General features: G+C 38.9%; 1 protein-coding gene across 3 annotated transcripts in view; it reads left to right on the top strand.

The window, feature by feature from the left end:
* The window catches only part of SEMA5A (semaphorin 5A), a 304442-nt gene that overhangs the window by 56519 nt on the left and 224349 nt on the right, over nt 1-23574 (top strand). For all 3 annotated transcript variants that reach the window (XM_085307061.1, XM_085307059.1, XM_085307060.1), the window contains exon 2: nt 11917-12016. The gene's annotated coding sequence lies outside the window, so the exon portion shown is untranslated. The remainder of the gene's footprint in view (nt 1-11916; nt 12017-23574) is intronic.

Here is a 23574-nt window from a genome sequence, read left to right as displayed (position 1 = left end):
GCCTTGATACTGGTACAGATTTCTGTTCTCACTTTGAGGAACTGGACTGGCATGCTGTTCGATATAAATAGTTACTTTTACTGGCTTTTTGCATCTCATTGGGTAGATGACACACTTGTAAAAGAAACAATTATTTGCTCTATTGTCAAAGAAGAATTCTGACATTTTTAAAGGTGTCACTCAGGCTTTCAGGTCTATAGAGAAAATATGGACTGAAACTTTCTTTAGCTTTCATTTATTAGTATAACTTTGGGGTTTATTGATAAAATGATTTAATTTACAAATTGCAAGCAAGGACTTTGCCTTATAATGGTAAGAAATGTCTTCTGTCCCAGAAAGATATGCTCTCCTGGAAATTATAAGTACTTCCTTATTCCATAGCGATCGTGMCTTACCCATCAAAACTTTAAGTAACCAGTTGTCTGTGACAACTCCTCTCATTTACAGATGCTTCATGAGGTGCAGAAATGCTTCATGAACTGGGAAGTTGTCAGGATGTGGTAAAGAACATTATCTCTTACTGCTGTTTTAAGCATATAAAGCTGTGTAGACAAAAGCAAGATACTTGATGCCAAGCTGACTAACTAGCCTGCCACTTGATGATTTGTCATACCCTTTCCATTTCAATGGTTTTTATTTATTTTCTCCAGTGTTCCTATTACTGAATCAAGATTTTTTTTCTTCACTCCTCTACCTTAATGCCTCAGATGGAGACTGCTTTTGTACCCAGCATAAAAATAGATGATCTTTGTGAAAAGAAAGGCAACCTGTACAACAAACATCAGTATACAAAGCAATGTTCATTGTTTTCTTTTATTGTTCTTTTTTTCTTTTTGAAAAGGAAGGCTCTGCCTTTTAGCGGATAGGATGCTCAGTAATTACTAAACTTTTGTTTTGTTTTATGCATGTGAAGTCCATTCTAACTGCTTGCAGACTTATGATCAGCTCTCCATAGAGAGATTTGTGTAAAAAAGTAAAAGTATAGTGGTCATATTTATTATCCCTGCTCTATTTGGTCTCTGACTCCAGAACTGCCTAGCTTTGTGTCCCAAACCGTGCTTATTTCCGTATCAGCTCTTACCTACCTTCATTCTTGAAACACAAAGTATAAGACCCATGGGTATTCTGAGGAAAGACCATGGTCTGACAAGTGAACATTCAAACCTTTCAGATTTATCTCAGTTGTAGCAATTTGCAAAACAATATGAAATATTTCTTTGTGAAAGTTGGTAGAGGAAATTTTCTTCTGAATTGTTGCTGAACCTGAGCAACCTGAGTGTTCTTAAGAGAGTATTTCAAGGAATGAGGAGGCATTATAAGATAGTTCAACATTCCTGTAAAGAAGGACATGTTTTAGCACAATATTTATGCATTCAGAATCTGATTTTGAGTAACTGGGGATGTGGTTGGTCTGAGATGCATCCTCTAGCTGAAAGCAAGTTAATATGTTGAATGATGCCTAGACTCACTGGATTAACTATCTCAAGTTAATCCTTAGCCTAGAAATGTATGGATGCAAACAAAGGCAAAAGGCATCTTTGATATTATCTTTAGTGTTTTTTGCTTCAGTCTTTACTGCTAAAGGCAGCCCTCAAGAGTCCCAGAGCCTGGAGATGAGAGAGCAAGTCTGGAGAAAGGAAGACTTTCCTTTGGTCAAGGAGGATCATGTTAGAGATCTTCCACATTCTCAAATGTCCTTAGATGTCCTCAAATCCATGGGCGCAGATGGGATGCACCTACGAGTACTGAGGGAGCTGGCGGATGTTGTTGCTAGGCTGCTCTCCATCATCTTTGAAAGGTCGTGGAGAACTGGAGAGGTGCCTGAGGACTGGAAGGAAGCCAATGTCACTGCAGTCTTCAAGAAAGAGGACCAGGAAATGAGAGGCCAGTCAGGGTCACCTCCATCCCTGGAAAGGTGATGGAACAGCTCATTCTGGATGTCGTCTCTAAACGTGTGGAGGAAAAGAAGGTGGTTAGGAGTAGTTAGCATGGATTCACCAAGGGGAAATCATTTTTGCCCAACCTGATAGCCTTCTATGATGGAATGACTGGCTGGGTAGATGAAGGGAGAGCAGTGGCTGTTGTGTACCTTGACTTCAGCAAGACTTTTGACACTGTCTCCTATAACATCCTCCTAGAGAAGCTCAGGAAGTGTGGGTTGGATGAGTGGACGGTGAGGTGGATTGAGAACTGGCTGAAAGGCAGAGCTCAGAGGGTTTTCATCAGTGTTGTGGAGTCTAGTTGGAGGCCTGTGGCTAGTGGTGTCCCCCAGGGGTCAGTACTGGGTCCCATCCTGTTCACCTTATTCCTCAGTGACCTGGATGACGGGACAGAGTGCCTCCTCAGCAAGTTTGCTGATGATCCCAAGCTGGGAGGAGTGGCTGACACACCAGAGGGCTGTGCTGCCATTCAGAGAGACCTGGAGAGGCTGGAGAGATGTGCAGAGAGGAACCTCATGAGGTTCAACAAGGGCAAGTGCAGAGTCCTGCACCTAGGGARAAATAACCCYAKGCACCAGTACAGGCTGGGGGCTGACCTKCTGGAGAGCAGCTCTGCAGAGAAAGACCTGGGAGTGCTGGTGTACCCCAGAAGTACACCCCAGTAGAGGTGATCCTGCCCCTCTCCTCAGCCCTGGTGAGGCCTCATCTCGAGTACTGTCTCCAGTTCTGGACTCTTCTGTACAAGAGAGACATGAAGCTACTGGAGAGTCCAGCATAGGGCTAYGAAGATGATCAGAGGGCTGGAGCACCTGCCCTCTGAGGAATGGCTGCGAGAGCTGGGCCTCTTCGGCCTGGAGAGGAGAAGACTGAGAGGGACTTTATCAATGTCTACCTTAAGGGGTGGGGCCAAACTATTTTCAGTTGTCCCATGCGACAGGACAAGAGGCAATGGGCACAAACTGAAACACAGGAAGAGCTCCAGAGGTCCCTTCCAACCTTAACCATTCTGTGATTCTGTGATTTTGGATTGGCAATGAGTGCTGACAGTAATAGACAGACTTGTTTTGGTTTCCTTTGCAGCACTGAGGAATGCATGTAGGATAAGAAGGAAACATAATAGGCAAAGAAGGAGGGAAAAAGGGAATGGAAAAGACAGCATAGATGTCGATTAGAATTTCTTTCTTTCTTTTTTTTTTTTTTGGAAGAGAAGATTTTCTATTCACTGAAAATCTTAGGAAAAAACAATATTTTACACTTTTGAAAATATCCAAAAAACAATAAACAAATTGATTTTGAGCTGTTTTGCTATTGGCATAGCATAGTTCCAATATGCTATTGGATAGCATAGTTCTGAGACTAGTTCTAACAATTGAATCATTTTAAATTGGTTAAGATTGAGTAGAAAAGCACAAAATATGTGAATTATCTATGAGAAATTCTTAATCTTTATGAAAGCAGGAGCGTTATCGGTCGTCTTTTTTTCACATTGATTCTCTTGTGAAACATTGCAGGGGGGAGGACACAAAGTCTTAAAATGCAATCTGATCTAGAGCTGCAAGCAATATTTGTATGCACATTTAGTGCATAAATAAAGCATAGATTTAAAATAGTCTGGGAGTTTAAATGGGTATTTTCCCGTTTCCTAATACTTTTGCAATTCTATTCCCTCTCGTCTCAGCTAAAGATTGTAAAAGACTGTCATTATTTTCAAAACTATACCTTTTTTTACATTGTTACTTTGTTAATATTGTGTTTAAATACCATTTTAACCCTTTTTTTTCCCTAGAATAATTTAGTATACCATCTTACATGGTCTAATTTTCATTTACAGTCACTATGTGTCAAAGCTGCCTCAAACATAACGGAATGGAAAGCGAAATTCACTTGATCTGAAGAAGATCAATCCTTGTGGTAGAAAGTTAGAAACTATGTTAAGATGTGGTTAGGTAAAGTATTGCCAATGGAACTGTCGGCAGGCTCAGTGCATATATCTGATCACTGTTAGAGGTCTGAATCCTCTTCTCACACATATCTTGAATATCTTGCAGAATTATCTGCACTGCACTTCTTTTTCTCTGTGTGCTGTCATGTCAAGCTCTTCTGCCTTTGAAGAAGGATGAGGATTTTAGAACATGGCAGTTTTTCCGGCAGTCTTATTTATATTTCTGAAGGGCCTAACATTAGGATTTCTGTATCAAGTCTGGGTGCTTCTTACTTCTCTCTTCTCCTTGTTTGTGCTATTTATTCTTGCACTTGTTCTAGGAAATTTCAGGGATGTGCTCTAGTGCAGATGCACTGGATCRGATGTCTTCTCCTGTACATAATTACAAGTGATTGGAAAGAGCGGAATCGTAGAAGTGCTTGCATACAGGGCATATCTCCTCCCATCCTGTCCTAGTAAGCAAAATCTTTTTTGTCGCAGCTCAGTTAGCTGAGTGTTGCTAAAGGCATTTATAATAAGAGTTTCCTGTCTGTCAGTCAGTTTGCTGCTGTTAGGTCTGTATGAATTACTGATTTGAACTATTTATGGTGAATTAATATCTTAATTGTATGTGTTGTATGGTGAATTGTCAAAGATAATGACAGCAAACGCCAGATACTGAAATTGACATTACATTTCATCCAACGGAGCCTTTGGGATAATGTACTTAATGTTTTTATATAGTTTTCTGCTTAAATTCCCACAAATTCTTTAGTACCAAAACCCCAGGTCATCCCCAACATCAACTCTCAAAGCGTCATGCTCTCTTTTGATGTGTAGGGTGCAGTTATGTTTTTGCACACAACACATATCTGAAGGAAATCTGAAATASAGAAGTAAGATCAGGTCTAGGCATTCTTGTTTTACTGCCTTTGGTGAATACATACAATGTCAGTGTGGCAGATGCAGACTGAGGCAAACGATATTCTTTGGCAACTTTTTTCTAGTGAGTGGTTTAACTTTTAAAAGCAATCAAACAAAAGCAACCCAACAAAGCTATGGTGGCAGCATAAAATAAGGTGAATGTAGTTTGCCACTTGGAAGTAAGCATATGTTCTGCAGAGGCTGGGAATCCTGAGCAGGAGAGGGCTATGAAGGGAGGCTTAATGCTGGGCATGATGCGGAGTAATGGGGCCTGGAATCTGCTCCCTGCTCTGTCATTTAAAGCTGGTGCAGCGCAGAGGATAGACATTTGCTTTTAATAACAGCTTATGATCAACTGAGGTGTGCAATGAAATTCTTGGCAGTGATCCTAGCCATCCATTTAACTCTTCTCCTACTTTAATTTTCTTAGTACTAAACAAAACAAAAAGTAATGCCGTGTTGCAGTCTGAAGGTTGAGAAGGAGCTTGGCAGCTCTTATCTTGCATGCTTTTGCTGGGATGATGCCAGGGACTGAAGTGTTTACCTCCGTATCTTTGCTTTGCCTGAGGCATTCGCAATTGCTTCCACACTGCAAATACTCYGAGACGTGGGAGCGTGCAAGCAGGTTGGATGGCAGAGGGAGGGACAGGCTGTTACAGGAGTGCCAAAGCATTGGGGCCTTCACTGCTGATGCAGAAAATATTTGGCCTGGAGTAAGAATATTTCAGAGAGGCAGTGGAATATATCCAGATCACAGCCACCTTGTGATTGTTTTGCTGTCTCGCCAGCCCCCTTGGAAAACCAAGCAACATTCAGCTTCACGCAGAAGGCAGAGGAGGAGAGCTAGGCAGATTGGTGTGCCAGAGGGTGGCACCTGTCAGCTTGCATTTGCAGAACCAGAGGAACTGCGCTGTGTGTTGTGGCTCTGGTTATAGATTCGGTGTTTCTGTCATGTGCTAAGAAGAAAGGAGAGAGAGCATCTATCATTGAAAGAAAACAACTGAAGCCAAAAAATTAAGAGGAAGAATGTCACAGCACTGTAGATTGAAAAACCTCTTATTAATTTTCTCTCTTATTTTTCTAGCATACATGATTCCAATACATTTGGGATGGGAACTTCAGTTGTCTGAAACTTGTTGATATATGTCCCACCAAAAAACCCTAATATTACTTAAACCTCCTCTCCCCATTTCCAAAATCATGCTCTGGATCCAATTTTTCCCTGATATATCAGCATTAAAATTAATAGGCTTACCTAGGATTTAATTTGGCTTCCTAACTTTAAAATGCAGTAGATATGATTTTTTTTTCTTTAATCATTTTGGAGCATTTAGGTTAGCAAAGTGGATCAGCCAGCTTGTGGAACGAACTGACGTGCATGAAAATTGGCATAGTTGTTAAACACTGAACATTTTAATGGCATTTTGCTGGGGTATTATTACTTCAGCTGCATAGTTATGGGAGCCTGCTGCATATTAGCAGATGCTTTCCTCGTAACCTCAAGCTATATGCACTGAATTATTTTCTTCTTCCGACTATCATCTTGGATTCTCCAAGACTACATATCATTTTTCATTTTTTCTCTGTAGCAGTGCATGCTGAWGGCAATAGTGGCTGTAATACTTTCTGCATTGTTAGGCAATGCACATTAGCAGCAGCTGCAATATTCAGGATTAGTCTTTTCATTATTTTTTGGCATCTGCAGTACCTATGTGAATCTATTCAGTCCTGTTTCTCCAGAAGACAGCTGGGCTGTCATTGAGAGAAAGCAGCCATRAAGTTGCTTTTCCAGAAATTGTTGCTATACGCGAGAGTTCACCCTTAATTGCAGTTTTCACAGTGCAGCTCACTGAGATATTTTAAAATTCGCATCTTATTCAAGAAAACTGGGATATATTAAAACTTCAGTTCTGTAACAGCTGTGTATCGTCTTCCCATTTGATATTGGTAAAAGAAGGACAAAGAAAGGCTGTGCTACAAATCACTTTTTAGCCAGGAATACAATCCAAGTTTTATAAAGCCAAGCATCCTCCTTGGTCCACTCATGAGCAGATGTATCTGAATTAAGTATGCTATAGGAAATGTATCAGCTGGTAGTCTGCTGTAAAAAAAAAAAAAAAAAAAAAAAAAAAAGGAAAAAAAAAAAGTCTTTCAGAATAGTTGGAAAAAAACCCCACCACCAAAAACAAATAAAAAAACAAAACAAAAGAACACCAAACCCTAGATAGGTATTTTCATTTTTTTTCCCCTTCTGAAAGGTGCCAGTGCTCTAAGTTTCATTTCAATATTTTAAAAATCTTGTTCAAAAATTAGTGAATCTTTCAAACTATCAGATAAAAGTTAATATTTTTGTTACATATCTAAGAATTATTTTGGCTAGCATTTCTTGTATACGATGCCCTCACTTTTGWTTTGGCCTTTTTTAGCTTACTTGCCTTCTTTGGAAAATAAAGTAGCAGTGTTCTAGTTAATGAAAGAAAGAGTGACTCTTTTGGGTTTTGCGCAGACTAGTGCATATATTATAGGGTATTCTCATTCATTTTTCCTAAATTGACATAGATACTGACAATCTTAAATGTCACTGAACACCATTCAAGATTTACATGCTAACTTTGAGTATGAGACTTAGGTTCCAGTTCAGTTAGATGGGACATGGARTAACTTGGTAGAATTCCAAAAGAGAAATAACTCCATATTCCATGGGTAGTTTCTCTTATCAGAGTGGATGCAAAAATGTTGAGGATGCTATTTTCTTACAAGTAGAAATGGTGGAAGAGATAGAAGCAACATAGTACTGCATTTTGGAGAAGCACRGAGGTTCCTTAAGATGGTTACACAGTTTCTTTTCTGCAGCGTGCAGTTAGCMAGAAAGCCACAATGACAAATTTTGTCACTCTTAAGAAGAATAAATTTTTTTAGAGAAAATTTTGCTCTCAAACTCAGAGATCGGAGTTATATCAAAATTGATTAATTTTTAAAACAATCATTTGTGTAATTGCAAAAAGTTAAAAGACCACCTTTCCCCCAACACCTTGAAGTTTTCATGAAAAATGTTACTTCAGTATGAGAAAGACCACAATAATTTCTCCTTTATTTCCATTTTTCTCCACCGCTATTATTTTAAAATGGATAATTCTGTTCACTTTGTCAATGTTCTTAATAATGCATAATTCTTTAAAATGTACTGTTCTGGCAATTGTGGTGGTTTTTGGCAAGGGTTAAGCAGTACTTTTGGACTAGAGCTCTCTGGTGGTTAGGGAAAAGGTTAAATTTACGCTAACGTCTTGTCGCTTTGACCTAGATGGAATATGAGTAGGTTGGGCAAGTTCAGCAGCTTTTAACAGACTATTTTAGTCATATCCCTGCAAAACCAAGTGAGTGTTATGTCATCCAGTTTTATAATTTTCAGCCAGAGAACTCTGGTTGACTGGTGACTTCACATATTTTGAGCTACGCTTTCCCTGTCAGCAATACATTTCCTGCCCTGGAGTTCCAGTCTCTATATTTGTTTTTTATTTTGGCTTAATAGAGAATAAAGAGATACTGTAATTAGAGTTAAAGCTGTGAATAATTGAGGAATCTGATTTTCCTTATCCAGCCCTTCCCTTCCAGCTGAACTGGAAGAAGGGAACCATGACCAGTATTTACACACCAGCATAAAAAATATGACCAGTGCTCTTGTTCCTGGGAACTGGCACAGAATATGCAGAGAGTTTGCTTCATAGGATATGTATGTTTCTTTTTTTCTTTTTCTTTTTTCTTTTTTTTCCCCCTGTAGAGATGCTTTTCATATGAGCAGTGAGTCTGATATGTTCAGGTTATGTTGGATTTACTCTGTATGTGCCATAAGTCTGACAAAGTCTGAATGAGTCAGAACTATTGCCTGTGTGATTTACCTGTGAGAGTATGTATATGTGTATGTGGATATCTGACTTTCTTAATGACTGGAGCAACAAGGCAAGAGCATTTCAAATACTTGGGCACTTGRAGGTGCTCCTGTTTTGCCCAGGTGTGATTTCTGAGTTGAACCAGAAGATACATCCGTGAAAACCTGGGCATCTCACGGCCCTGAACGCAAACACGGAAGCGGTGGTACCACTCCATACTTTGGCCCTCTGTGTGGGAACTTGCATTGAAGGGTCTTTGCCTGTTTGGGAGTTGTGWGTGTGTCAGTGGGTTCGGGAAAGTTTCCAATGGCGGTTTCTGGGACATGGAGGAGAACACTCGTTCCCTCTGTTTTTTTTTTTTTTTCTTTCTCACCTGAAAATTCTTATATGTGTTTTGCTTTGTTTTTACTTTGCTCAAAAGCATGTTTTGGCTTGAAATGGTATATAAACAAAATGTAGCATGGTAACAAGGGCATTCCTATTTCTTTCATGTTCCGTATGGCTACACTGTAGCTTTAATCATCGCCATCTTTCCATTTGAGTTCTTTAGTCCAGCAGATTTGCTAYGTTTGATGAGATCTCCTTCCTTATCTGAGGACCTCTTCAATGTGGAAAGAGAAAGAAACAGAATCTGTTTCTGTGATAAGTCAGCAGTATTAGCTAGCACCCGTTATAAGGAGAAATGTTAGTTTTTGTAGGAGCAGAAGGTTGTGTACAGAAGTTGTTCTAGCCATTCATCCTTGATTCATCCCTGCAAGTGGGATATACCTGCATAATGTGTCAGGTATTGGAGGAGGGGAAAAATAGAGAGGATATTTCTTAAGTTTTTGTTGTTTTGTTTTTTCCCTTCTCAWTTTTGGTACTTGTTCAGTTCTGACGTGATTTTCTTTCTTGCTGCCAAATAGGATTAAAAGCAAAAAGTGTCTAATGCATTTAATAGTATTWTAAATAGCACATAAATTTTACTTTTGTGTGCTCAGTTCTGTGCTATGGTAAAGGATGAGAGCACTGAAGTGGGCAAAACTCTTCCTTCTCTCTAATACTCCAAAGCTATTAACTGCAAGTCACTATTACCAGCAAAATCCCTTTGTCAAGACGCTCTAACTTGAGTTACAGTGTCTGTGGAACAAGCTGCGAAGGCCAGCAGGCATGGGAAAGTAGGCATACTGTGTTAAGAGCTGTAAGGGAGACAAGACATGAACTTGTAGAAATCCAAACTTTATTTTTTGTTTCTATGTGTTTTTTTCTCCCTAAATTATTAAGGTAAATTCAGACTTTACTTTCAAGTTTTGTTTATGTGATTGCTAGATTAAATTTGTTGCCAGAATAAAAGTTGAGACTTTTATGTAAAAAGCCAAATCATGAAATGAGTGATGAGGGGACACTGGGAGAGTTGACGTGCATGTAGAAAGCACTGATATTGCAAGGTTTATTTAAAAAAAAAAAAAAAAAAAAAAAAAAAAAAAAAAAAAAAAAAAAAAAAAAAAAAAAAAAAAAAAAAAAAAAAAAAAAAATAAATTTAATAAAAAAAAAAAAAAAAAAGGAGGTGTTTAGCCTTCTGTGTAATGTTTCAAAGTCTAAAAATTCAACTTCTCATTCTGGTGTAGTGAGTATATGCATAAATCACTGGATTACATTATCTTAGAGACGTGACACTTGTAGTTGTCTGCACAACTTACTGTATGGGTAAAAGTTATAATTAATTACTCGACACCCTGAAGGGCTCTCAGTATTTTGTCATCAGTGCACATGGGTGGCAGGTAGTTGGGTGCTGCTGACTGAGGCATTTRAGCGTTTCCTGGTGCATAGTAATATAAAAAAAGCAGTACTCTGTTGTCTCCCAAGATTTATACTTGACCTTACCTTTCTGAAAAGTGRGAGGCAAAGAGAGGGTGATGCATTGGCTTCTCAACAATGCTAAGCTTCAGCTACCACCTACATGCTGCAATTCAAGATGACCTTCCCTTCTTTAGGTTCAGTTGGTCCTAGTACTGTAGAGACACCACCTAAATCTGCTCTTGGCAGCTTCTGCAGCAGAGTTTGACATGGCCARGGTGGTGGAGGGTGTGTGTGTGTATCTGTGTAAATAGGATGTGAATTTGTAGTTTAAAATGAAATAAGCAAATGATWAAAAAAAAAAAAAAAAAACTCAAGTACCTGGTGATAGCAAGCAGGGTGGTGGTGAGAAAATGYGGCGCRGTTAACGGAGATCCCTGACCCTTCCTTAGCTGACCTGGAGGTCCTTCCTACATGTGAGAAGTTTCCTTGGTACAGAGCGTTTTTATACAGTACTGCTTAGGTATTCAGTAGGTTTCTTGAGACTTTCATAGGTCAGAAAAGCATTGGAAAAAAATGTGAGCAYTTTCAGTTACATAGTTTAGTCACTTTATGTAAGTGAGTAAACAGTGACTTCTGGCAGCCACATGCCTTTGATTAGGTTCAAGGGTGAACTGGTCCTTGTTAATATCTTGGTTCTGTGCCAGAGCCTTTCTGAATCAAAGGTGTGAATACTTGAATTAGGTAGACTATTAGTATTCTTTAACACTTGAATTAGGTAGACTATAAGTATTCTCCTCTTGTGAAATACGTTTTCGTTGAAGTGTATTTTGCTGCTGCATGATTCTTGTCTTGCTGTTTCAGGTAAGACAACAGCTGATTATCTGCAGAACATTTTCTGTTCCAATAATGAAAAAAAGATACTTATACTGCTTTCGATTCTTACAATGAGTTAACACCTTGAAGTGTTCTTAATGATACATCTTTTTTTTTTTTTTTTTTTTTTTTTTTTTTTTTTGAGACCCTAGACAGTAATAGTGGTTTTTCTCTTGAACTTTTTCCAGTTTATGAGAAGTTGAGCAAACACTGAAGTTGTGCCTTGCCTGAATTTTGTCATGGATTTCACTCAGGCCCACATTTCATCCTATAGGCCCATTTAATTTGAACAGTGGTTAGGGCACCAAGGGAAATGTTGAGAGTTATTCTCAAATTCACATCTCATAGATTTTATTAATTCTTTGAGCTGATTTCTGATTCTCATCACCACCCTATCTTCTAGTTATTTTAAAGAATGATTTTTTCCCCTCCTGGTTCTTTCTGTTTGGCTCATTACAGTGTAGCTGAGTGCCTTRCATTTCTGATTTATTGTGTTGAAATACAGATATTTTATGACTGCTGTAAATGTCTGAGAATTGGTGGTGAGCTGTGCTTTCAATACTTACTATTTCTTTGTTTCTTTATCACCTAGGATCTGATGCGATAGAGCCAGAACTCCCCTGTGCTAGGCTCTATACAAGCACAGGCCAGATGCAGTAGATGATTACAGAGTGATGGTGACTAACAGGCAGGTAAGAAACTATTTTATTCAGTAGGTAGWCAGTCATGTTATGGACAGATTGTAAGATGCTACGTGGAAAAAAGGTAGCATTTTAGGTCTTTACAGATGTTCTGCCTCTCTCTCTCCTCCCTGGTAATGGAAGGAATATAAGAAAAACAGAAACTGCCGTTCTTTCTTCTCCGCTCTCTCAAATTATGCTCTACTTCTGAAAGGTAAAGAATGTAAAAGTGATGATATTTGTTTAAACAAAAGCTGAAAGGAGAACTATAGAGTAAAAATGTTTGCAGGTGGCAGAGATGCTATTTCAGGATGCTATTTTGGAAACGCCACACAAATGCTTACTGGTAACCTATAAAAGACTTAGGAAAAGGAAGCCAGTATAGCTAAATGGCAAGATACAGGGGACTAGTAAAAGCAAGAGAACGCTAAAAAAACAAACAGACAAAAAACCGAGGCTGTGTCCAAAGGAGGAAAATAGAAATAAAAAGCCCTATTAGGCTAAACATAGAATTAATAAACGTTTTTTTTTTTTTTTTTTTCCCCCAAGCAGGACATAGCAGGAGGCCTGCTGAAGAGTGTGTGGGGCTTATGTGTGATCACATTATAGAAGAAGTGATCTAAGATAAAGCTACAGGAGAAAACTAAATATTTAAATTTTTTATGCATCTCTGCTCACTCTTGAAATGCTTGGGCTGGGTCTTGTTTTGGAACCTGTCTTATGGGAGGCTTCTCAGTTTGTCTGATGGAAGCATTTGTAGGAGAGTTTATAGAGCAAATTTAACATTCTCAATTTAATAGGACTAGATGCAACTCACTCAAGGCTTTAAGAAACTGAAAGATGAAGCAGACCAGCTACAAACTGTGGTATGCAGCTTTTCGCTTGAAAGGGTGTCAGCAGCTGAAGATTTGAAGTTGTCTAAATTGATGTTTAATATTAGAAAGTATTCATGGGGGATCTGAGAACCTACAAACAGTAAATCTCATGCTTAAATTGAGTGGATTCATTAAAAAAGAAGAAAGATTAGGTTAATGAATGTGTTAGAAAAGTTACTGGATAAATGTGATGCAAATACTGTGAAAGAATTCATTTCTGTAACGCGGACYCTGATGAAGAGGAGGCTTAGAGATGAGCTAATATTATATTACAACTGTTTGAAGGGAGGGTACAAAGATGATGGAGTCAACAGTCTTAGCAGTGTGTGATCAGTTCTCACAGCAGTTACAAATCGCCTGTGGATTTCCACAGAGATCTCTGTGGGTCCCACAGGTTCTACAGAGATCCCCACAGGGATCCTTACAGTCAGAAATGGTTTGGAACAGAAAGTGAAGGATGGCAAAAGGGTTTTTTCTGGTATTAAGTTACTCAGGGTAAAAGAAGAGAGAGCAGAGAGGAAAACTGCAGAAGAACCTTGCAAGACTAAGTGGCTGTTAAAATGGTAGGTGACATACAGGGTCAGTATTTGCAGAATGTTTTGAGATGGCCCTTGCCAAGCAAGAATGAGGTCTTGGGATTTGAAGCAGTAATTTCATGAAGCAAATCAGCTCAGCGCTTAATGGCAGTCAAAAAGCAAATTTGCATCTAGAGTAGCTGTGAAAAGATAGAGATGAAAATGTCATTACACCACTCTCTAAATCAGTGGTGTGCTTGTGTCTTGAATACAGTATGCAGTTCTAGTTTCTCTACCTCAAAAAAAGGTAGAATAGAAGCGAAAARGGTGCAGAGAAGGGTAGCAAGAATGATAAAGGCATGGAACAGCTTCCACACAAAGAGCAACTAACTATAAACTATATTTTCTAGGTTGGAAAAAAGACGCTAGCCAGATGATAATGCTAGAAGTCTACAAAACCATTAGGCATGTGAGGAGCATGAAGCAGAAATTATTGTTTAGTAGCATCTTATGTTTGTAACAGAACTGTTGGATAAAGCAGGTAGGTAGCAGCTTGAAAGCAAGGAAATTGCTCTTTGCCCAATATTTAAGTCAGCTCGGGAATTGCTTGTTACAGGATGTTGTGCATGGTGCCTGGTTATAAAAAGCTACAGAGCAAAGTTAGAAAAATAAAGATCAGAGCTGACATTACAAAGATACTACCTCTAGATTAGGAAGTTATTTGCTACAAAGTGTAGAAAAGCTGTAAGGCGTGTGTTTTGGGGGTGAGAAAAGTATATTTCTCTGCAATTACTCTATTTTTTCCCAGTTCTCAAGGCCTCTGTTTTTGATTGCTCCTGGAGAAAAATACCCAGGCTAGCCCACAAGGGCCATTTGTATGCACTGAGCATTTTATAAGTGTAAGCAAGTAAGGTTACAGGGTGTAGTCCCAGCAGAGAATCCCGGTAGACTAATTGGGGAAAAAAAAAAAAAAAAAAAAAAAAAAAAAAAAAAGCTCCAAGCTGTTGTGTAATTTGAGGTCCCATGCTGTACTCAGACTTTTCCGTCAATGTAAGATGAATGCTTTTTAGCTTATTTTGGCATTTGATAGATTACAATTAAATTTGCCTTAATATATTCAAGCTGTTTCCCTGAGAGTATAGATCCTAGTCCAAAATCTCACTTTTTTTTTTTCCTGACTGTGTTCTCTGTACAGTCTGTACTGCCTGCCAAAGAGAGAGGAATTACTAGAGTACCTTTTCTCACTATGTTAGTCCTAGTGACACACATTTCTGGGTGGAGAGGGTAGATTTTAGGGGAAGAGATAAGCAAGATGAAATGACAAAGCCTGGAGAGAGTTAAAGGAGAGTGAGAAAAGAATGCTAAATTTGGAGATACTCCTGAATTTGTGAATTTGCACAAGAGGAAAAATGTTAGAGTTATATAATGATGATTAAAAGAGAAAAGATAAAGGCTACAGAGTTGCATAAAGACAGCACTGAAATGGTGAAAACCAATAAKGGGTGCTGGAGAAGAGAAAGAAGATTAGTGAAAAATGGGTAATTAAAAAGAAAAAAAGAGGGAATTGAATGGGAAGTCATAAGTGAGGATGAGAAACTACGGGAGAAGTTTTTTAAGAGYTAACAAAACATGAAATGAGAACAACACAACTCAAGGCTCTTAGAGGGGAGYAGATATTTGGAATGAAAGAACCCAGGTCTGTAGTTTCAATCCAGTGGTTCGTCGACTTGGTATGGATGGATCCATGAAAGCAGTAAATGCTCTTTAAATTTACTGTACCTCCTCAGGAAAATTTTCTAATCAAATAAGATGGGAGAGGGCAAAAAGGCTTTTTCACTACATTAGAGAAAGCTTTTGCTCTTATTAAAGAATAATTTTGGTAAAACAGTAGCAGGGACAAGACTAAAGTAGCTGAAATGGGGACTTAAAAGAAAGGAATTCTAGGCAACACAGCCAAAAATGGTGAAGACCCAGGTGACATGAATAGTTCAAGAAATAATGTGCTGGAAGTCCTGAGGAAAGCTTAGTTTTTCTTGCAGGGGGTACAAGGATGTGATTTTTAGATGTGGAAAGATAAGAATAGGAGCAATTAAAAGAGAAAAAGGAGGAAGAAAAGAAATTGTTGCGTCAGCTGCTTCCCAAACAAACTATTTCTCTGAGCTCATTGATGAGAGAGATTCCTTCCTCGTGCCCTTTCTGCCTATGCATCTTCCTTGACTGTGCAGGGTAGCTTGCTTTTGTGACCAAGCGTGGGGAACTGCAGCAAATGAAATATAACAATGAAAAGCTCATGATTTTTTGTTGATTTTGTTTGTTAAAATTCACTTGTATTGCTTCAAAGCTGTAATGGCAAGTTCAGGCTGGAATGAAGGAGCTTAATGCTCTTTCAGGAGCTCTGTGCCTGGAATGTAATATAATTGCAGGCCACTGAGCTGCAAACAGTTTTGTATCAAAATGATGAATTGTGCTGTGCTTGACCCTGCATGTAAGATGAAGGAGGATCAGAGAGGAATGACTGTGGTCACTATGTCTAATGGAAAGATCCTTTGTCTTTTACTATGAGAATGAGCCTCTTTCTATTAAAGCCTGTTGTTAAGTCCCTAAGATTAATGATACTTAGAATTCGGGTCTTAACACCTGGTGTGAAACTAAATTGTCTTTGCTTTATATTTTTTAATTTCCTTTTTAGTCCTAAATATCTTATTAAAAATAAGGTTTTCTGCATTCACTTCCCCAAACTTAGCCCCCTCCCCTTCACACACACCCCAGCATCACACTTGCCCTTCTTCCTGCCCCGGGATGCTATCTTTAAGTATCCCAGATATTTCTCAATTGCCCTGACTCTCGCGAGTTGCTTTCACCTSTCTAGATTGTTGAAAATGTCAAAGAATTTACAGAAAAGGGCACTGTTTTTGAAACTTAGATGTGTCTGTTGCTGCAAGTTCTGTGCATATGTTTTACATGACATTGATTTTTGTACCTGCAGTGTGCATTAACACAGAGTGTATAATTTGATTGCTGTGGAAGCCCTTTTCTATAACAAAACTGAAAGAATTTTCAGTTATTTTTCACTGAACTTCAGGTTGCATCTTTATGAAATATTTTATTGAATCCATTGTTGGAAAACATACAAGATTGACAKCTCTGGAAGTTGAAATCCTTATTTATCCATGGACTAGATAGTGCAGTCTAGCTGGTATAAACTCTAAATCTTGGCAGTATGATTCATAATGAACCTGCTGAGATGACCTCTGTTTCAGTTATTTATTATTTACAGAGCACTGAAGGTATGCAAATATTTTTGCACAGTGAGAAAGCCATGTTTCAATTTGTGCTTTCATTTCTTATATGTTATTATATGTTTTATATATATATATATATATATTCTTATATGTTATTATATGTTAGGTTTAACACATTATAAATACAGGCTTATATCTTTAAAAAGCAAACGGGTATGAACTTCTCACTGAAGCGCCCATGTAAAAGAGATGTGAGTATCTGTAGTTGTATGATATCCCTAGAAACTGATATGGCTGTAGTGATCAAACGAAATTTTAAAATGTGATTCTTTATATTCAAAAAGTTAACAATTGAAAATTGTTTAGCAATATAGCTTCTCTACTAGGTCATTCATGCTAGGAGCGTCTTACCACATTCCCRTCCCTGCTTTTGGGACTCTTCAGCAGTATGCAAGTGCCCTCCTCTCTCGATGATGAARCATGCTGAGGTACCACATGATCAACTCACCATGCAAGATGATTTCTGTTCCTACTCTCAGCTAAGCTGCCTATCGTTCATGGGATGCTAAGGGTGATACATATGGTGCTTGTGTTGTATTGTGCCACTGCTGCATAAACTGACACTGTTTTCTATTCTGACTTGATCCTTCTTCAACACCACAACTACAATTAAGAGATAGGTTTTAATTGCACTTTCTTTGTGAGATGTTTTATTGTACTCTTGTTCTTCCTTGTGTCATTGACAAAAGCCACTTACAAGTTGTTAGTTTTTCTTTATGGTTGTTTTTCTTTACTTTCTATTCCTTTTAGACCTCTATGGCTGGACTGTTGTTCTGGAAGTAGATGCGACAGCATGTCCTTCTGTAGTAATATAGAAATGATATCAAAGTAGGGAGTTGATAAACAAAGTAGAAGTAATTTAACTACAAAGATTATAGAAGAGAAAAAAACGATTGAGGTTGTAAGATATAAGAAAACATGCTTAGTACTACTAACATCTCAGGGGAAAAATATGGGAAAGAGAAGAAAATATTTTAGTGTTTTTTTTGTGTGTGTTTAAATGTATGCCCTCTCCTGCTGAACAAAAGAGGGGTTTTGTTGGCTCAGAAAAGAGAGGCGCAAGGCAGAGACATCCTCCAGTGAGCCATGTTTTTCCCCAGTGGGGAATCCAGATCTTCCTTGTGAAAGGAAAGGGTGAATATGCCTTGGTTTGCAAGAGGGCTAATGCATTCTCCTGCTCTGAGCTGATGGGGTCAAATTAGCAATCCGTGTTTGCCTAGTGGAAGAGGTCATTCATACGGAGGGATGGCTAGTTACCTGTGTTAAAGTAGATCAAGAAGGCATGGGAGCATCAACTATCCCACAACAACTTGCAGCACCTTTGGTAAGACTTCACAAGCTTTCTTCTTTGGTTGCACCTAGTACATGCCATGATTCTACCCCATAACCCTACATGATGGAAACTGCCTTGTCGTGTCATTATCTGCCAAAGATCTATAATGAAAKGGAGGTGAGAAAGCTGTGAAAGTCTCCAGTAGACTGCTGGAGAACTGATCTTTTTTTTTYCCYWRKTTTTTTTTTCTTTAGTGCCTGTGCTTTTACATGGTAGTCTACATGTAAGTGTTTTTTTTCTCCTTTCCCCCTTGACTTGCCTGTTCACTGAAATCACTTTGACTTCTCAGGCATCCTTAAGCATTTGAACTCAGCAATTTCCAGKGAGATGAGGTGCGTCCTTTCTCAAGCCTGAAGCCATTTCTTGAGTCTATATCACTTTCCAGTTCTCGAAAGATGTGTACTTGAAAGGAGTTTCTCTAGGAGGATTGTCAGTGTGGTGATACTTTGAAAGGATCCCATGAAAAGGGCAGTTTTAAAATTGACCTGGGCAATGGCTTGTCTGCTTCTTTTGGAAGAGCTACTGGAATGGTGGGGGCAGCAGTGTTATTCATGATCATACGGAGTTCTCCTCTCTCTTTTAAACCATCCTTCTCTGCAGTAACCACTTGCATCTAATGAGGCATGCAAAGTCTTTGAATACCTAAATAAATGGAGAGAAGGACTGGTATGGCCTGCGGTGAGTGCCCTGGTTGGCAGGTCTGCCGCTCAGGCGGAGCTGAGAGAGTGAACTCATAAGTTGCCATTCTYCTTGCTATGTATTACAAGGAGATGCTTGCCTTCTGATGAGCATGACTTCCATCAGCCTTTCCCCCCCCACCTTCCTATATACAATGGCTGTGGTGTTTTCAGAAGTGCTGCTGCTGACTGGTTTCCATGTAGGATGGGAGGACTTGAGAGAGAAAATGATGCCAATCATGAATGAGTGCAGAGTGCTTGCAATGTTCAACAGGGATGGAGACTTGCAGGGTGGGAGAAGATGAAGAAGCAAGCCAGGAAGGTGGAGGTCTTACTGGTCTTTGTAGACTGTAGTCTACAGGGGCACAGGATCCTCCAAGCAAAGTGTGTGAAACTCAACTGTGGCATGGCAGGGCCTGTGCTGGTGCTGCGATCATTCGTTTGTCTCAGGGAATAGGAACCCTGGCTGTGCCGTGTATGGTGTGGTTTCCTGAGGCATGTGAGATGTAAGTGTATGAAGTTACAGGAAGTTGTGCAGATATGGGATGCAGGCTGTGTTATATGGCCTTTGAAAATAGATCTTGGTGGTCTTGGGCACCATGCCTTGGTCAAGGCATTCTTGAATGTGGCTCATCCAGCCTTGCCTCATGGTGTGCTGGAGAGCTGGTAAAGATAAAAATCTAGATGCAAGCAAAACAGCTGAAACTTTGCCTTTATTTTCCAAAAATCTAAGGGAAGATGTAACCATCTTGCATGTTTCTATTTGTGAGCTCAAGGTGACTTTGATATACTTGCTTTTTGAATTTTAGACTGCTCAAAAGTCTGTATTTTTCAATGTACACAATCTACGCATACTGTATGCTTTTAAGATTCCAAAATGCTAAATGAAAAGATGGCTACAAAGCTACAGAAATACAAAATGCTTTTGGATATGGTAGAGATATCAGTGACACTTCATGTAATTTAGTGTGTGACTGATTGAAACTGTCAACCACTCTGTTTTTTTTCTGTTGCACTTTTCAGTTGAATGAGAGATCCAAATGCAAATCCAGTATGGAGGATTATTATGGAATTAGTGGGTCCCTTCGGGGCACTATGGCCCTTAAGTTAATGGTAGGGTTAGAATGAACATTAAACAGTGATTTTGTTTATAGTCATGTGGGAGAGCTTTTGCTGATTTACAAAAAAATCTAAATCATCATCTTTGCAGTGATAAGGATACAGAGCCAAGAAAAGTGWGCTAGTAGCCCATTCCTCCTAGGCTTTTCGTAGAATCACTCTAGAGACGTTGGATGATTCAGTTCACCTAAGCATTCTCCATAGGATAGTATTTCTGTTTCTTGTACAAAAATTGAAAGAGGATTCAAGACGTTTGGTGAGGTGAACAAGTGTTTTGAGTGCTTACCTTCTTGAAAGAAGAATTAAATATAAATAGATGGATAGAAAAAGTTTTGCATAACATTGATGTGGAAATGGGAGCTCTCAGCTTCCTCACCCATCCCTGTCCTTCCTGTCAGTTTGTTAACTCTGGCTGTCACTCATGCTGTTGCTGTAAACAGGATCTATGCTGGATGTTGATGGGAAGAAACAAATGAAAAGCTGGCCATCAGCTAGGAGTCGGGAGGAGCGGGAGGCTGAAATGCAGGGACTGGATTTGTCCTATKAGGGTGTGTTGTCTTCCATTGCATTTAAGTTAGTTGTGACCACTGTGAATTGCTGAAATTTGTTAAAGAACCACTGCTTGATAAGACTGTACCAAAGAACTATAGGACTGAACCAACTGTGAGAAGGATAAATTCTTCGGTACTAGTTGTTTGAAGCAGACTGTCACTGTCCAAATTCCATGGCATTTTGGAGCTCATTCAATATTTCTTTGAAGTACTAGCTACTTAAATGTAATCTTTATTTTGGAAGTTTGCCTGGTATTAATGTGCAGAATGTCCACTAATAGTTTTGTTTTAGCTGAGCAATTTTGTCCTTTAGATTGGTCATTTGCATTTCAAAATGTGCTTATTTTAAGTTCGTATGAAAGCTAATTCCTAAGTACTTTCAAGCAGTATTTTTTATAGTGACTTATTACGTGATACAAACTATTTTTTCTGGCTTTACATTTGTTGTTTTTAGCAGGATATTACATAAAAATCGGCTATTTGAAGCTCCTGTATTACTGTTTTTCTTCGACTTCTTTTGCATCCATATAAGAGAACATTCTCAMGTAATATCCTGTACAATTTGCAAATAGAAAAAAGTATGTCTAGATGKCTCCAGTGATAATCTGTGGCATGATGATCATCCTAGTTATTCCATAAATATAGCTTCAATCTCTGTGTTGCATATTCCCAGTTTATCTAGAATGCAACAGCTAAACTTGCATTGCTTCCATACTATCTCTTTTCTACCTGCCTCTGTTAATGCTGCCTGTGATAAATAATAATTTTATGCATTTTCAAGATCTTACACAAATTTTCATCCAACTCTAACCTTCATCTTTTCTCCCCTCAGCTGATTAAAATTGCTCTCTATCCAGCTAAATGTTTTCCTGTGGTCATCACAGTCTCTGGTGACYGTGGTCAGAGGACAGTTTGGTGCACTGTCCTCTGCTGCATGGACCTCCTCACAGACCCAAACTACTGCCCTTTGTTCAGTCAAATTATGTTTAAACCTGTGCGCTGCCAATACAAGAAGGTTTATAATAACATGGGAGGAAAAGGAAAAGATRACAAGGCATCATAAACTAGAATAGCTCCTTGTCCTGCTACTCTGCATCGTACTTATGTCTGGATGGAAATCATGGTAGAAAACAAAGTGCATGGCCAGCTTTCAAGTTGTGAGCTTTTGTAATATAAGAGTAATTTCTGTTTTGTGTTTTAGGTCAGTGTACTGCTAGTGCAAAAGAAACAATAGTCACAGCTTTACTTGTAATACTGACTATGATCTGGCATAGATTCCTGATTCCTATGGGAGAAACTTCAAAGTTTACTTTTTCTGTGGGTCCAAAAAATAGCAGACGCCTCTGAACGTGTACTGTATTATGTAGAGAGCACAGAATTTTTTAGCACTTTTTTTTTTTAACTAGAAGATAATAAGCAGCAATTTATAAGTAAGAGAAGTTTGAAGGCTATTTGGGAAATGTCATCACTGCAGTTGTTCCTCTCTAGATTTACTGTCTTTCTACAAAAATATTTAGTTAATTATGTGAAATAAACATGATTATGTAATTTGAAACAAAGGAAAAAGCAATGCCATATGTATATGCCTGCAAATATGGTAAAAATATTAAAAATATTAATTTTCTGGTCATTGTTTTTCTTAATAATCCCTGMTTAATTAGGTGGAGAGCCATGCTTTCATTATATTGAGATTTAAGGGATAAATAAGATTTTTCACAAGAGACTCATTTATTGAGGTGTAGAGATATGTAGTATAGCATCTTAATTTGGGGACAGCATATCTAAAAGTTCGTATAGCCTTCAAATTGTTGTCCTCAGCTTTATGTATTATTTTTTTCACTCAAGAGCGTGCCAGAGATATTTGGAATACATATGTGTAAGCTCCATTAGCGGCATTGCTGGATAAATTGGAAAGAAGCTTCTGAATGTTCTTTTTTCTACCATGTTTTGAGAAGACTAACAGTCTGTGAGAAAGTCCAGTTAACGAGGACATGCTTGTTCATGCTGAGGCCTTTGCTGTAACCCAAAGAAGTCTTTCCAAACCATAGCGCTGCCTAATAAATGGGTGAGGGAATATTCGTGAAAAAAAAACTGATATACTAGCTACTCTGAACACGATTTCTCTCTGTGATTGTAGTGCATGTATTTTGTTAAAAAAAAAAAAAAAAGATCTTTAGCAGTCAGGTGTATGGGTATTCACTTTTCACTAGGATTTATGAATAATAGGTAAATACTGACTTGTATGCACCAAATGGCAGTAAAAGTTAATAAAACACAGCCTGTGAATGTTACACAGTGCAGAGTTCAGATCTTTGCAGAACATGAGGTGGGTCGTGCTTGGCGAGAGATCCCACCTAGCCTTGCATCTGATCTCGCAGAAGCCAACAGCACATGTTCAGGGAAGTGTGTAAGAACCAGGCAAGCACCTAGGGTTACTTTTTCTGAATGTTGTTCCCGTAGCAGGCCCAGGATGTTCAGGAATTTCACTTTGCCAAATTGGAGTGCTAGATATCAAATAGCCATCAGTGGATCCATATTCTATGGTGCTGCCAAGTCCCTGGTTGGAGCTATGTAAGCTTTTAAAATCAGTAGGATCTGGTGGCAAGGACTGGCTGTTGCGCTGCTGTTACAACTGCGAGTGCTGTACAGCTAAAGGAGCTTGTAAGAGAGAGACTATTTATTTATTTATTTTAACTGCAGAAAAGCTTGTGCTGCATGACATCCTGATGGTCTTGCCCATATTTCAGGTCCTAAGAAAAGGTGCCTGGCTTACCAGTAATGCTGTCAGCTGAAAAACAGGCAGGCAAATGTAATGGAGAGAATCAGGAGATGACAAAATGTGGTGATGTTTGTGTGGATCTTTGAATTGCTACAGTTTGTTCCCCTCCCTTTCATTTTCCTGCATTTCTCATTGCTTCTGCCCTCTTCTGGCTCATTTTGCTCACTCTATTTCTTCACTTTGACTTCTAACCCTGATTCTCTTTTCTCCGCTTTTCAGGCCTGCATTTCTGGTGTTTACTGTTTACTTTTCTTTCATTAGAGGTATTTTGTGAAGAAGAGCGAAGCCTGGCTCAGCTCGTAGTCCGACAAGGAAAATATCCCTCCATCTGCCGCCTCAGGGTGCTTCCGTGTCCCTAGAACTCATGGGTGTCCCCAGCCCTAGTGCCGTGTGAGGGAAGGGGCGTTCGGGGGCCCGGG

This window comes from Rhea americana, unplaced genomic scaffold, assembly GCF_003343005.1.
Source record: "Rhea americana isolate MKP2758 unplaced genomic scaffold, rheAme1 scaffold_251, whole genome shotgun sequence".
Lineage (NCBI taxonomy): Eukaryota > Metazoa > Chordata > Aves > Rheiformes > Rheidae > Rhea > Rhea americana.
This window is presented reverse-complemented; position numbering and strand designations above follow the sequence as displayed.